At 41.0% G+C, this 15,790-nt stretch overlaps 2 protein-coding genes and 1 non-coding gene across 3 annotated transcripts in view; 1 reads left to right on the top strand and 2 right to left on the bottom strand.

Moving 5' to 3' along the window:
• Nucleotides 1–15,790, bottom strand: part of sky (GTPase-activating protein skywalker) — a 201,400-nt gene that overhangs the window by 19,343 nt on the left and 166,267 nt on the right. The window lies entirely within an intron of this gene.
• Nucleotides 1–15,790, bottom strand: part of LOC136414629 (uncharacterized) — a 250,284-nt gene that overhangs the window by 219,277 nt on the left and 15,217 nt on the right. The gene's annotated exons all lie outside the window — the stretch shown is intronic.
• Nucleotides 14,776–14,848, top strand: TRNAR-UCU (transfer RNA arginine (anticodon UCU)). Its single transcript has one exon. It is a non-coding gene; the product is annotated as a tRNA-Arg (tRNA).

Genomic DNA, 15,790 nt, shown 5'->3' with positions numbered 1-15,790 from the left:
CCTTTCTCAGAACTTCTTCGTGGCAAAAGGTCTTCTGCTGTGAGAGAATTTTCATATTCTCAAATGTCTTCGCTACTGCAATTTCTGCTGAATTTTCCCGCATCTTTTTGGAGACACACTTAAAATCTGCTATCGGTATTTTTGGGTTTTGATCCCGTACCTCCTGAATAATTCTAGGTCAAAATTTCCTGTTGGGTTTCTGCAAATATCGTGACTTCCCGCGACTCGTGGAAAGTTTCCAGTGGAGGAATACCAAGAAATCTCCGGTAGGATTCTTGGATTAAGTCCGTTTAGGGCCAGTTTTTCAACGTCCCGCTAAACCAGAGCTAACCACCAAAATTTACGGATCGTCTTCTATGATTTCTCGTTCCAACTTCGATGCGATTTTTCCTTTTCCTCTCGTTTCGTCCACACATACTTGGAGGTTTTTGCCGATATGCTTTTAAAATCCGCGAATTTAATTAAACATTCTGCACCGTTGCGCTTCTCCAAAACCTCGACTATTCAATTCCCCAAAGAATTTGTTAATTCCCTCTGGCCAATTATTTCCCCGGCTTTATTTGACGTTTCCAAATCACCTCGAGACATTCCACCCATATACGGTCCCAAAAAAGCGACCAAAACAAATATTAGACCCATCTCTCGTGGTATCAGGATTCCGAGAATCTTTTCGCTATGCGGTCGTTTTCCTGTTAGTAGGCTGAAACCCCACTTGACCATAAGTATTATTTTTTTATAATTGGTGTGAACGTGGCCTCATACATGAGATTGAGCCAACAATAGCGGCGACGTAATTACGATTTTTTCCCATAATTGTAGTAACACCACCTCGTGCGGGTAGGTAATACGTAATAATAAGGGCGACTCCACAACATAAGGGCATCTAGATTGGATCGGGCATTTTTTACCATTTGAAGCGTTTTATCTGATTGGGATTGTTGTGTTATTAAAAGCGATTAATCACATTTGAGAGAATGTTTTGATTTTTCACAGTTCAGTAGTCCTCTAATGGTCGTTTAATTGCCTCTAATAATAGCCGCTTATATGACTTAATCGCTACTTAACTGCTGGACTTATTGGGATTAGTGTCGCTGTCGAGCGGATTGATTCAGATTGACCCAGATGATTGTCAAAGTGGTTTTCGTGCGGTGGTAAGACACAGAAAAAATCCCCTCGGCTATTGTATTTTTAACCGTATTCAAATAGCTTTAATCTGATTGCACCAAACGCCGGTTTTCAGTTTACTTTATGGTCGAGACAAACAATACGCTCAGTACAAAACCGCGGCAGCTCCCGAGGAAGAATGGACCACAAGGAGACAATATTGGAACATGGATTCAGATTTACGACCGCAATATGGGCGCAACGAAAAAAGTTAAAGCCAGTGGCTCGCGTGCGAAAAGTGGTGTTCAATAAATACAATTAGTCTACGAAAACCACATTAATGAAACGTAAAATGGTCGAGTGGTTCCGAAATCAGCCACGACATGCAACCCGATACGCGCAACAGGGTACGATTGGCACTTCTGGCCCGTCAACCGTGTAACAGTTATGGCCTTGTTAGCTTAATAGTCCGATAAACGGTTTAGTACCACCTTTAATCACCAGACACCCTGAGAGTGATTGGTCGGTTCGTTTATGATGGTCATAATAAGGCCTAATGATCCTTAACCCCAGCGCTCGCATTGTCTATTGTCAAGTTTTATGGTGGTACCTATTGCAGGGTATGCTAATGACGCCCTTTTAACCCTAAATGAGGCACAGGGTCGACTCAAAGCAGGAACCTCGATAATTTATGGTTTTAAGTGGCATTGTTTCGGAATTTGCATACAAAGTGCGCTGTTGCTAAGTACTGTGTACAGCGATATGTTTATCGACGTTTAGCTGATATTTTTTCGGTTTCGGGTTGTTTGGGAAAGCACTGATGTAAATGAGAATTTTTTTGGGAAATTAAAAACTGCGGCTTTTATTACATCGCTTTTACCACTTGGGCTATCGCTCATTCGTTTTCCTGGAATTAATTTTTGCAATCGCGCATAAACTTATGATAGCTTAATGCATGAAAATCCATTGGGGAGGTTGCCAGGTTTAGGTCGACGTGCGGGAGTTTAATGCCCCCTAAATAGCAGGCTCAATTACAAAATTTGATGGATAAACGCAATAATTGAAAATCCAGTGGTAGTTTCTTCATTGATCCCTTTTATTTTGACAGCCACTTTCCTGAGGCTCTGCGCCCTTTTGCGGCACGTGGAAAGCGTTCAGAAGCTGAGTCTTTTGCCAATAGAACGCCCTCAAGAGTTTAGGAAAGACGTCCAGTCTAGTGCTCTGACGATCGGGGAGCGTGGGGTTCGCCAGGGCGCCTACCCATTAAAAACCTCGTTCTTCCTTTTCCTGCAGCCTGCGACGGCCTGGAACTCCCCTTGGGGGTAAAGCATTGGTGCCAAGGGGCTTGAGGATGTCAACTGCTTTGAGGTCCGGGGTTACGTCCCCCGTGAGTGGCACGCTCCATGCGCCCCTTTTTCTTTACCATCGCAGAAATGGCATTGCATGAGGGATGTTGGATGTAAACTATCCACGCAAGCGCCGATGAGCTGGTAGCAGTCTTGCGCCAGAACCATGAGCACGTTTCTTCACAGCCGGATTGAACAGGGTTCTGTGTAAAAAACCCTCAAGGAAACGAGGTAAATATCGCTCTCGCTGAGACGTCGATTTTTCTAGACTTATAAGATACGAATGTTTTTATTTATTTGTGACGATGTCCGGGACGACCATCAGAAACTGTTTAAAACGAAAAAACATGTTACATATTGGGACAATTTGACCTCTCAAGATCTTGCAGACAATTTCAATTCTCTCACAGGAAAACGCATCAATCTGGGGCATCTGAGAAGAAATCATTGTTTTCCCATCATAATAATTAATAACAATGGCGCGGCTGCAATGCAATGGTGCATTCTTATTGTTGGGTCTAATGATTTGCACTTAATGACAATAATTTGAATACACGAAAAGAACGTGGACTTGGCAAAATGCCATCAATACAAGGGGGAATTTTAACCGTAAGAATTTTGACGATAAGGTTAGTTCGGGTTAATCAGTAATTAGGTATAATTGCTCGAACATGTTGGTTCCGTAGTTGATTTCCATATGAGAATTTTTCGAATAAACTTCTGAAATGTATGGAATATCGGAACTTCTATATGAGTTGAGTTGTTCCTATCTCCACTCGAACAACTGGTTTAATGATGTCAGTCACGGTCTGAAATCCTACGACCGAATGATAAACTGTAACGAGAATCCTTGGCGTTTTTCGCGGTTTTCCACGCAACCCATAGAAAAAAAACTAAAACAATACCATAACAATTACCAACGCACATGGTTGCGTGCCCGCAAATCATAAAACTGCCTCGTTAGCGGAACCATGGAAATCTTTTAATTGAGGATGGTAGCATCCATGTGGGTGAACTTACTCCACTCAATGCTACAGGCTGAAACTCGATGCTAATTAATCTACTTAATTAATTAATATGGCGTTTTTATCTGGGTGTCTAGGATTTCCTTTCGAAATTTCCGTAAGAGATAAAGGTACCATCACACCCACCGGGCACTGCATTTGGAAGGAAACCGCAGTTGCTCAAGATTAGGTAGTACGTGCCTGTAGTTTAATAATTGATTACAGGCTCGGAATTTTGCGGTTTTCACTTTATCAATTAGCGCTGCGCGTGTGTGCGATGGGTCCAAAGTGGTACTTAAGCAAGCCGATAATTTGGGTCTTGTGTCCGTCCAATTATACGGTAGTTGCTCTAGGTTTAATTAAATTGCTTGCGCAAATTACAGTTGAACTATTATTATCGCCTTAAACAATCGCACCGAGTTTAAAAAGGCATCATCCATCAATGACCGGAAAGAAAACGGACATGGGCCGCTAATTAGGGCCGTGCACATGGCCCGGGTTCCGGCCGAGGCGGCAACATTGTAATGGCGGTCAGCGACGCCTCTTCAATGATAAATGCAGGGGACGCCGGCGCGGCGTCGGTTTCACTATAGAAAAAAATCTCCTTTGTGCGCTGGTGTTTGTTTGTGTCGAAAAAGGCTTTGTGTCTATGGCCGATATTGATATATGCAAAATATCCGTTTTAATGTCAATAAAGGTGCCCCCGGTTGATTTGAATATTCCCATTGTCTATTATTTTCCAAATTTTTATTCATACATCAATTACGTGCAAAATGGCGTAGTTTATTTTTGGACCGAATGTTTTAAATGGATTGAGGGAAAATGCATAATGAAAAATTCCTTAATGTCCATTAACCGACGTGGAAGTATCACTTTTCGCACGCAACTGGAGTCGAGGGCGGCAAAGGTACTTTCCACACTTGCAGCCGCAGTAAAAACTAAGGTTCGCGTAGTGAAGGCCGCGAAACTCACATTACCTTTACATTTATAGGAGAAATGCACTATGCGGGTCATTTTGGACATCACTTTTCCCTGGAGTATGTGAGATATACCGTGGAGGGTCATTCCGACGTTCAAAAAAACTTTTCCTCCATTCAGCCAGTCCGGAGCTCTCTGACTTTATTACTAAAAAACTCTCTCGGTGCTTCACACACAAAAGAACCCCCGAACGTTACTTTCATACAGCTTTTCTACACATAATCCCATCTGATGGTCGCTCTAGACCTTTTCGTCCTCACATTAGAGTGATTTCTTCTAAGCCTAAAAAATTCGGTTTGAATAGATTCCGGTAGTCATGTTTCATAGGCTTTGTTGTCCTGGACACTCTGAGGGCCACGCCGAAGATTCCTCAGACACTTGGCCACTCTGACGATCATTCTGTTCGTTTTGACAAATCCGGACATTATTATTAATTTAGGAACTGCAAACGCCGTTTCTTGTCCATTTTAAGTCGATTCAGGGGCGTACCCCTCGGGTATCAGTAGTTGGAGCTACGCCCGCGTAGATGGTCGGCTCCTATCAATGGCGCATTTGCATTAAAAATTGTTTGGTACGGTTCGGCGGCCCGTTATCGCCACGATAATGGTACATGGGTTCACGTAATGGCTGAAAATTAAGTGCCATCGACTGTCAGCCTTGTTTAGACGCGATTATTTCCGAATACATTACCGGCGACGCTACTCTATGGGTGTTATCTGACGTGACACAATTTTGTTGCTAATTTATGACCAATAAAAAATTGCACACTCATACCAATCGGCGAGCTTAATGTCAACTCAGGCTGGAGGCAAAGCGGTGAAATGACGAAATTTCGACTGTGGAAACTTCCCAGAACCCCTTCCCAAGGCGAAATGGTTGCGGTTTCGGTTTATTAGTCCAACATTTTGCTATCCAAAATTTTACCTACCATTAATCGTAAGGGTGTCCGCTCTTTCACTTTAAGTATTTCATGTTCGATGGTCTTTCAAGGCGGCCTCTTCAATTCCCAAGCAAGCATTTTGTCCTTAGCAGGTCCATAAAATTTAAATTTTATGGCGGAGTATCCGCAGTTTACAATCGTGCAAAATTGTCAGTTATCAGGGCTCTTTTCGAGATAAAAATAGGGTGAACTTCGAGTCCAATAAAGCCGCAAATAAATGAAAGACTAAATCAAACTAAAATTTACGACAGACCTGTTGGAATGTTCAGTCCAAAACAACGAATAAAGTGCATTCCTATTCACAGATATATGACGCAATGCTATCAATACCTCAAAAAACGATCGGCCTAAACATGATTATTGCTTAGGTTAGTGTTTTTTCCCCTTTTCTGGCTTAGCGATAAGAGTAATCTAAAAATCTAGAGTTAGTCTATCGTCTGTCGGGTTTATATAACGATCGTTGATAGTAAAAATAAAGGTTCAATTAATTACGCCTACAATTTGATTTTTTACTGTAACACCATTGGTCGGTCTGGTTAAAAAAAGATTTTTCAACAAGACGCAGGCTAATACTGAATATTTGTCCTAAACTTCTGTCTATAGAAGCGACGAAAGTCTGAATAACAAATCGAGTTTGTTAGCCATGCCCCCTATAAACGTGCAACGAAATCTTAAAGTTTAAGATTTCCTAAATTAGGCAAAAAATTGTTTCATCATGTGAATTCTCAGTGGCGTCTCATGGGCGTTCTGCTTTTCGCAATAAGTATCCAAATTTTTGCCACCGCACAAGAACCAGAATGTCTTACATAATTGAGTAATTTATTGATAACATCTTATAGACTCTTTGTTAATTAGTTTTTCGAGTTTTCTCTTTTCAAACCTGAATCTTGCTTGTCAGGTTAGTTCGACTAACTCGTGTCAGGTGTTGGGCAATAGCCGACAAGGGTTTCCGTACGTTTTAAAATTTATGAATGAAACTTCGGTTTTTCAGATTATGAAGCCAAAACCAGCAGGGTGACACGTCCCGGGAGTCAGCTGTTAATTTTCGAAAACTGGATTTCCGGCGTGAGTTGCACCCTATAAAGGACAGTCAGTCCCTTTAATCCCCCGAAACTTTTTAAAGGAACTGTTAGTCTCGTTGAATCGGTGATGGTACACCACTGGTTAATTGTCAAGTTTTTTTATAAATTTTAAGAGTCGCAACTGCAACTTCTCGCTTTGGAAAACTCCTGACACGCCACTGAACTTCTAGAATTAGCGTGAAACTGCGAGTTTCATAATGCACAATTGCAGTGGTGTTTCACTTGCTTGTTTTTTGAAATTCTAATAAAAATCTTTTGGGGGCATTTCTAGTGCGTTTAAATCAATTTCATTGCTCATAGGTATCAAACAGATGTACAGCTAGAACGCCCCTGATTTTCTGCGAAAACATTTTTTCAGCTTCAGCAGCGTGTCGCGCCTCTGGTGAGCTGCAAAATAGGCGCAGAGGGTGTTTTTGGAACGTTTAGATCAGTTTTATTTCGCGTTTACCAACGAGCTCTGCCCCTGTCTCGTTTGCGAGGAACCTTTTCAGTAGAAAATAGACGTTTTATGCTTTAGAATTACAGTGGCGTTTCAAGCGTGTCTCGCAAGTTCTTTGGAGCGTTTTAGATCATTTATTTTACGCTACTGAACAATTGATTGTAAAACCTTCTTCAAGTCCAGCGTCGCACCTCCGCATGTGGCGTTCGCAGGGGTGTTGCACGAAAGTCACTTTTTCAGATTACTGCTAATAACACGGTTACAATGCAATCTCGACATTATGCATCTGGCATGGAAAATAATTGCGCTCTAATACCGTCCTGAACCTAGAAACTGCATTAATGCAGGAGCATTGAAAGCCAATTAATGGAAGGAAGAGCAAATAACGTGCGTCTCGCTAGAATAACTCTATTATTTGCCATTATCAGATCGAAAAAGCGCGGAGGACACGCCGCTGTGCTAATTGCGTATATGTGGTGCATTCGTTGCGTGATGCGTCGGAAAATGGTCAGATTTGTAGATAAAAACTGGCAAGAGTATTCCTGGTGCCAGTGCAGAACCCAACCCAGCCATTAATACGGTTATCACACTGTCCAGACGCATAAATCCCCGAAACGAAATTAAAAATTCTAACGACACACAGTAGCGATTCGACATACATAAGTTTCGCAAAGGTATTCACCATTGGGTTTTTTTATCTCGATGGTACCGTTTAGTATTTGATCGTTGTTTTTGGTCATATATTTATTGGCCATATATTACTGCGCGGAAACGTGATCACAATTATTAATTGCCGGTACGACGTTCTTGGTTTTTCTACGTCATCCCGAGCGGTACGCGAGTAAGCCATAAAAATTCCAAACCGATTTGAACATTTCTGCCGGCATTTCGTCTCGGATGGGGCGAATTTTTATCAAATTTACACCATTTTCCATCCCGCAATAGACAAAAGGAGAAAAATGGCGGTCCCGATGTCACCGAGCGTGAAATGTTGCGCCCGCTCTCTAAGAACAATGGCCGGGGTACCATTGTTTGTGGTTAAATCAAAGCCCAGTGGCGGGGAGGGTGGTCGGACCCGGCGAGTCCTTCTGGAGCACCCTGGAAAGGCTGGCGACGCACGTGAGAGTTGCAACGCGCAAACATTTCAGCTAAAACTAACTGGCACCTTTTCCACTCGACTGTTTAAACAATTCAACCAATGGCGTGTCAAAAATGCGAAATAACAACAATGGTGAGGCGAGACACTGATGGGAATTTTTCCTTGCTGCCGTACTGCGAGATGCTTCGGCAGATAGGGCTGCGTCGTCGGCATTGTTCCTGGTGCTACTGCACTTGGGGTACCACCATCGAGTGCCCCACCCACAGGGGGCTGCCGGCTATCACGAGTACCCACAGAAATTGTTTTGCAAGTGCGATAATCACCGCACTTTAAAGGGTGTTTTAGTTCGACCAAATCATCCTAAGTGACAGACAGGGGCACTTTGTGCGGCCTTTCACGTTGTGGCACCGTTACCACCCATCACTTAGTGGCTTCTTTATTTTCGTCTTCCTCTTTCGTCTATCTGATCATTAAGAGATCCACTCTGACTGGTGATCCGTCTTTTTTTGACCGCTTTGTTAAGTTTAAGTAGCTGCTGATGCCTTTTTGCCCTCGAATAATGACAGCCGGAATGGTAATTTCTTCGTGGAACGTCAATTGCATGGACTTTAAAGCTGCAGTGAATGTCTCGCATTTAGAGGGAATATTTCAAACTCTGTGAATGAGTTGATTGAATGTTTGAGATATGCGAGTATCCTAACTAGCAATTTCTTGCTTTATTGGGGTCGTAGCAACAACAAATTTTTGGCTGAAGACCAAAATACTAACTCAGCAGTTCTGTTAACCAAATTATGGCCACGTGGCAGTCCCGACTTGAATCCCATTGCCCGTTGGATTACGTCGTTGGGAGTCAGTAAGACAAATTTCTAAATTAAATTGACAAAAAGATGGGGATTTTGCCTGCTCTGATTATTTTAAAATAACTGGCACCATGGCAGACTTCATTTGTTTGGGATCATGAAGAAGGCGGAACCAGAGGTTCTGAAGGTTGCAATTATGGATCTTTACTTACATTTATTTGCAGGTGAGATGAACTAAAGATTTTTTTTCCAAATTTTATCTTCAATCACGAAAAGGGTTGTTTGCGGCATCGTGACAACTCTTTGCGTGATTTTTCAGTATTTTCCTTCAAAATTTACACCGAGTTTGTTTAAGAGCCTCAAGACATGGCCATCTCTCTATGCCTTTTCCCCACACATACGTGGATTTACCATTGTGCTTCTCCCGAAAGATCTCCACGCAGCACCGAAACGCACGTACAGCCATTGTGCTCGAACCCACCCAGGAAGTCGTCTCTTTTCAGTTCTTTCAAACCCGAAGGATATCTTGGGGTTTAGCCGTCTCAGGTGTGACTGAAGTTTGCCTCTCAAGTTCTAACTTTAGCACTGCATCCCATGATGGCTATTTTCTCTGTCCCAACTGACAGAGAGCGAAAGAAATCTTGTACAATATAAGAAATTTCACCTAAAACTAACGGGGCATTGGCATCGTTGTTGGTGCCCCGGAGGCTTTCTTCAGTCTTGGAGACGACACATTAGATATCAATGTGATAAAAAAAAGCGTTCCGGTACCCACGTTACTTCAGGTTGACACTGGCAGTCAGCTTTCGGGCTTTTGTAGTATGCCGATCTATTGTACAGACTTCGAGAGGAGAATTTATAGAGAGATTAGCTCGACTCGAATTGTTTCTGTATAAAGAAAATTTAACTGAGGTTTCGTTATTTCTATTATCAGCTTTGAAACTTCGAGTTCCTCATAAGTATTGGCCCGATAAGTGCGAAGTTATTAACCAACACAAACGGAGGAAGGTGCGTTATGGGTACAATAATTAAAGTAGTGCGCGCACTGGTGTGTTACGCACGCCATCACTATAGGTCCATTTTTCTTTGATAAAGATCTCAAATCTAACAACTGTATATCTGCAAGGAGGCTTTAATGCATCCTGAAATTAATTAATTAAACGAGAGTTTGCCCCGAATTTGAAACTCATCATAAATACAAATTATCAACGAGTTTAATTGACATGTGCATGTTGTTGTAATATATTCCAAACCAAGTGGGGGAATTTCTATTGCATTTGCATACTATGATGCTGATTTTTGAACAACAATTCAATCCCAAGGGACGGAAATTTCAATCAGAAACTGTCCAATTATCTCAGCACAACACACAGAGGACATTTTTCAATTCCCAGACCTTGATCTTAAACGTCATAAATATAACAATCGTGGCGTTTAAACTGCTTTTTGCTGTCCGTGACAAGCAAGTGTAGGTAGAGGTATGTAATACAGTCATAAATTATATCACTTTTTAATTGTTTGAGTTGCTGGTACTACTATTACCTTGGACGATGGGATAAGATTATGTCACAAAATATTGTTTGCGGCTCGAGAAAAGTGCATAGAAAAAATAGCATCTCATGGACAAACAAGAATTATGGAGTCCGGCAAAGTTCCAGATGGGCCGCTGGTATCAGCTAAGTCTAAGCTTGCCGGCTCTAGCGTCAGTCCGGCTCTGGTAAGGTCCACTGTGGTACAAATCACGTAACTTTTTACACGTCACAAAATGTAATGATCAAGTGTCGCCTTACGGAAAATGACAAGTCATATAAATTTAATATGCTGAAAAAGGATAAAGAAATACTTGAATGTCTAAACACGACAGTATTTTGTTACGTAATTGCCGCTCAATTTGATGACGTTTCCTGGTTGACCTGACAGGTGATTTCCCGAAAACGTCAATTTTCTTTCACTTTTGTAGTTTTTGGTGTTTTAAACGCATGTCTTCTTTGTCCATCAACTTTCACGGTAAAAATTGGTTCTTTTGAGGACTAAAATAGTCCTCCCGGATATTTATCATCGGTGCTGCTATTGTCATTGCTGGTATAAAGCCCAAGATCTTAAACAATCGCTGTATGGAGCTTGTAGCGTCCCTTATCAACCGTTGTGAAAGATTATTGGAAAATACCTTTAGTACCATCGAATTCAATTAGAGAGGTAAATTGAATTTTAATATTTTGGAATGAATATACTGAGACCTGGCAAATTCCTGCAACAAATTGATTTTGAAAACATGTGGCATCAGTGCTGATATGAGCAAAAAGTTACGTGATTTGTGTTATAGATCGCCTGCTCTAGTGCCAACAGGCCCGCGGCAGCAGCTACTAGATTACCCTCTCTAGTACTAACCGAGCTCCAGCAGCAGCTAGCAGATTTCCCCTGCTCTAGCATCACTTAGGCCTTGATGCTGGTGTTATTGGTCAAATTTAAGAAAACCCAAGAATGACGTGGCCAAATTGTTTCTCTGAAGGTGCTGCTCTTAAAACAGCGCCTTTAAAGACATGTCATCGTACGAACTGCAATCTAAAGAAGAATGGAATTGTGGCCGTCTGTAACACCTCGAAAGAAACGCCGGAAGAGGTGTGTTGCCAAGAATGATCTTGTCATATAATCAATAGAAACCTGCCTTATGTTAATCAAATCTATCAGCTCATTGAGGGTGTTCCAATCCTAAGTGAGGGTCGGATTGGGATTTAGAATAAACTCGTCTTATCCTTAACGATGGGTATGTCGACTGAAAGTCTGCAGACGAGCGCCGAATAACAAATCAAATAATCGGGAAAGACAACAGTTTTAAATAATCATTATACATCCCGACTACATTACCATATCTAATTGATTTCGGCGCACCAGCTTTGCATTTTATTATTATGATAATTTCATCGTCAATAACATGTTTATTATTATTATAATCTCGACTTGCAATAAATTAGTATGTTTAGCGACTGTGGATTTTATAATATCGAGTATCTAATATGATTTATTGATACTCACATTTTGCTTGTTATCATTGTACACCAGTGTTTGTTGCATGAGCAATTTTGCGGCTATTAGTTCTGCTACTTATCTTATCTGGGTTAACATGTTTTTTTCTCAAAAAAGCGCTGCTTATCAAGACCAATTACAGCCATTTTATGTGGTTTCCTTATTATCATTTTCAACAGTTAACCGAATAACATGGTGGCTGCCTTTCATATATGCGTGTACCTACAATTTTTTAGCTCCTCTACCAGAACTAATTACTAAAAAATGGCAAGGCGAAGAACAATTATCACGAATTATTTTTTACCTCAAATTATACTTATTTTCAGAGTTAATTATGATTGTATGAGAAAAGGCGGGATTATATTGTTTCAATCGGTTTCAACACTCGATTACCATAGGCGTTGCCTTGCAGCCAAACAATGAGCAATTAAAGAGCGCATTATCGGAAATTGCGCTTGTTTGGAGTTTTTCTGAAAGAAGCCGGCATTTTTCGTGAGCAATTGCTTAATTAGTTGCGCATGTTTCATTAAGTCAGCAAAGGGAGTAACACGCTGACATCGACACGCCATCGTCGATTCCACGAAGATCAAGAGAAAAAACTTCAGGAAAAACCCGACTTCTTGGGCGTTTTGGTGTGTTAAGACTCACTTATTGTCGCAGAATTGAATCTCAATTTGTTGGTAGTGAGTGCCCTCTAAGGGGTCAGAATTTTATATCTAATCAAAAATGGAAAAGGGCATTTGGAATTGACAAAAATTCGGGAGTAATACACTAACATCCACGCGCTATGGACAATTCCGCGAAGATCAAGAGAAAAAACTTCAAGAAAAATCCGACTTCTTGGACCTTTCGGATAGTGTTAATGCTCACTTGTTGTCGAAGAACTGAACGTCAATTTGTTGTGAATGAGCGCTCCTAAGAAGAAAAATTATATGTTAAATTGTAAAAGAAATTTTTTCTCAAGATGATTTTGAACTTGGCAAAAATTTAGGAGTAACACACTGACATCCACGCACTATGGACGGTTTCGCGAAGAACAAGAGAAAAAACCTCAGGAAAAACCCTACTTCTTGAGCGCTTTGAAGAATTCGGGATGTTGCCGGAGATGCTGGACTTCCTTAATTTGACATATCGTTCGACCCCATTTAAGACAAAGTCTTAATCGACGGTCGAAATTTCGAAGCTGATGGTAAACTGTGGGTGAAAACTAATTTGGATCTGGCACTTACCACCTTCAATTTGTAAGATTTCACGCTATGACCCCGCATAAGAAAAAACATAACAACCCAATGGGATCCCATCATAATTGTTTCGACTGGCCCATTGTGGGACAATATAGGTACTCCTATGAAAGCAATTATAGAGGCAGCTGGGACAGGGGCACAATTACACAGAAAACGGTAAAAATCCAAGCATCGCTGAGGGTGAGGAATCACCCTCGGAACCACCCTCGGGGGGTCAGATTTCTGCAATTTTTCTGGTTATTAAATTGTCACACCTGAGTTGTTTTTTAGTTACACCACTGTATAGACCGCAATGTCAAGGCGCACATGCCAAAGGTCGCCCATTTCACCTCGGCACAAGCCCGAAACGAGCTCGTTGAACAAATTTAAGTCGTCATAACGCCATTTGAAAGGAATTCTTGTTATACAGGAGTGTAATAATTCTTGCATATTATAAAGTATAAACCATAAAGAGTCTCAAAGCGAACAAGTCCAACCCTGCCTCCTCTTAAATCTCCAAATTTGGCATAACGCGAGATGTTGTGCTAAGATTTGTGCATTTTGGTGAAAATGCTGATGGTAAAACCTAACAGTACCTTGTCCTTGCGGTTACCATGTCACCTAAGCTCATGGTGATTCACTGGAATGTTGGCCATAACCGCAACAATTAGTTTTAATTGAAAACCCATTTCAAGTGAATCACATTGGTAGGCTTCGGGGGATTTAAGACGCATGCCGACACGCAACTCGACTACTTATCTAAAGCAAATTACCACCGCAAAACTTCAATGCCAGTCAATTTTTTTTCCCAGTTAGAGTTGCGTTGCTCTAGGGCCTTACCTACCGCGCAATTTTGCCCTTTTCGGCGCCACTGATTGGTTAACTATATACGCAACAGCGATTTGCACTCAGACATGCAAAACTGCTAAGTGCATGTCTTGGTTAATAGGAGGAATGCGTATTAAAGAGGGAATTTAAGTGTTAAATTGGGTAATTATTGGAGACAGAGGCGGGGATTGTGATTAAAAGGGAAACTCAGGAAGAAGCCTAAAAACAAGACAAGAATAACACAAGATAAGACAAGAATTAACTACAATCAAAACAAAGAGCAAAATGCTCGGACTCTCATTTCTTCAACACCCGGTATCTCGACGTCGAAACCTGGGCCAAGCTCAATTAGGCGAACCCTGATCAAAGCTAAGGACAACAAAGGTGTTCTTGAAGAACCTGGGAATATTCCACTCTCAGGGAACTATAACCTATTTATTATTCCAATATTCATTGTTCAGTGGTTATTAAATGCTAAAATTTATAATTTCGTTACACATAAAATGTTGAGGAGGCAATAAAATATATAGGAATTGGAGGACTTAAGTAAAACAAATCAATGTATGCTCCCTTATTTTTCTTATTTTAATCTTTGGTTTTTGAGCCCCAGACACCGGCATTATCGATTTGAAAAAATTTACTCGAACGTCGTACCCATTTGTTTTTTGGGACACCAGGTATATACATATTGCACTTCGCCTCTAAACGACACGCACTTAAAAGTAACAAGAATACCGGTCTCAGCATTTTTTTGAAAAATTGTTACTCGAATTTAACTAATTTTTAATATTTTTGCTTCGTACTGTATCCGCTTCATGTATCATTGAAGCTTTTTTTTCATAAATAAAATTATCTTTAAATTTTTTTATCGGTGATGGTATACGATATTTGGGCACAGCTCAATCAATGTCCCTGTAGCGCAGAGGATAGCGCGTTGGACTTCTAATCCAAAGGTCGCGGGTTCGATCCCCGCCAGGGATGCTGTGGAAAAAAAATCTTTTTAGTTTTTTTTTTTTTTGATAACGGTAAAAAAATATTACTTTTTTGCTTAAATTAAAACTACCGTCAAAAATAGGAAAAATACCTACTGACTAATAATACGTAAGGGTCTACATGAGTGTAGAGCAGTAGGAATCTGGCACGATAATTTTATTTACAAAGAAAAAAGTTTTGAGGTTTTCGCAACCTGAACTAGAATTTCCCCGCAATTCCGGGATTTAAATATTAGGTGTATGTTCCCACAAAAGACCGCGCTGATGCCTGCTTGTGGTTCCCCCGTTTTTTCCCTTACTCAACATTCGTGTTGATCGGCATAAAATTTTCCATTTTTCAATGCTTCTGCTCAGATAAATCACAGCAGGTATCCTTGGCGGAGCTGTCGAGGATATTCGTAACGCGCCCCCGAAAATGGGGGAAACTTTGAGCGTTTCCACAATGGGCTGCTTGCGGTTCCCTCTTTTTTTCATATCATCGTTTCTATTCTACACTGACGTATGTCCAAGTCTTCGAACATGCGCAGCATATATTTAGTTTTCACGCACACATTCCTGATGAGGCCAATAAGGAGAAACCTGTGTCACCGCGTTGCTACCTTTCCTTTCTCCTTGAACGCTCGACTCGTTTTACGGAGATGCCTCGAACCTTTTGTTTTTGATCTCTACCTGGTTTTGAGAGAAATCAATAAATCAGCTGCGAAATAAATCGCATTTTGAGGGAGTGACACATTATCTTCCATGGTGGAAAAAAGCATGCAGTAATAGTTAACAAACCAATATTAGCATGTTTATATTAGCCAGAAGGACGGCGATACATAAAGACACACATTTATACTGTCAGTTATATTGCCGGTTAATTATAAAGCTCGTAAAACGACCGTTTGCGATAAGTTATTACCAGGTGAAGATGACCGTTTTTGCACTAGTA

The sequence above is a fragment of the Euwallacea similis genome, chromosome 18, assembly GCF_039881205.1.
Source record: "Euwallacea similis isolate ESF13 chromosome 18, ESF131.1, whole genome shotgun sequence".
Taxonomy (NCBI): Eukaryota; Metazoa; Arthropoda; class Insecta; order Coleoptera; family Curculionidae; genus Euwallacea; species Euwallacea similis.
The sequence above is the reverse complement of the archived record's forward strand: the minus strand, read 5'-3'. Positions and strand labels throughout refer to the sequence as shown.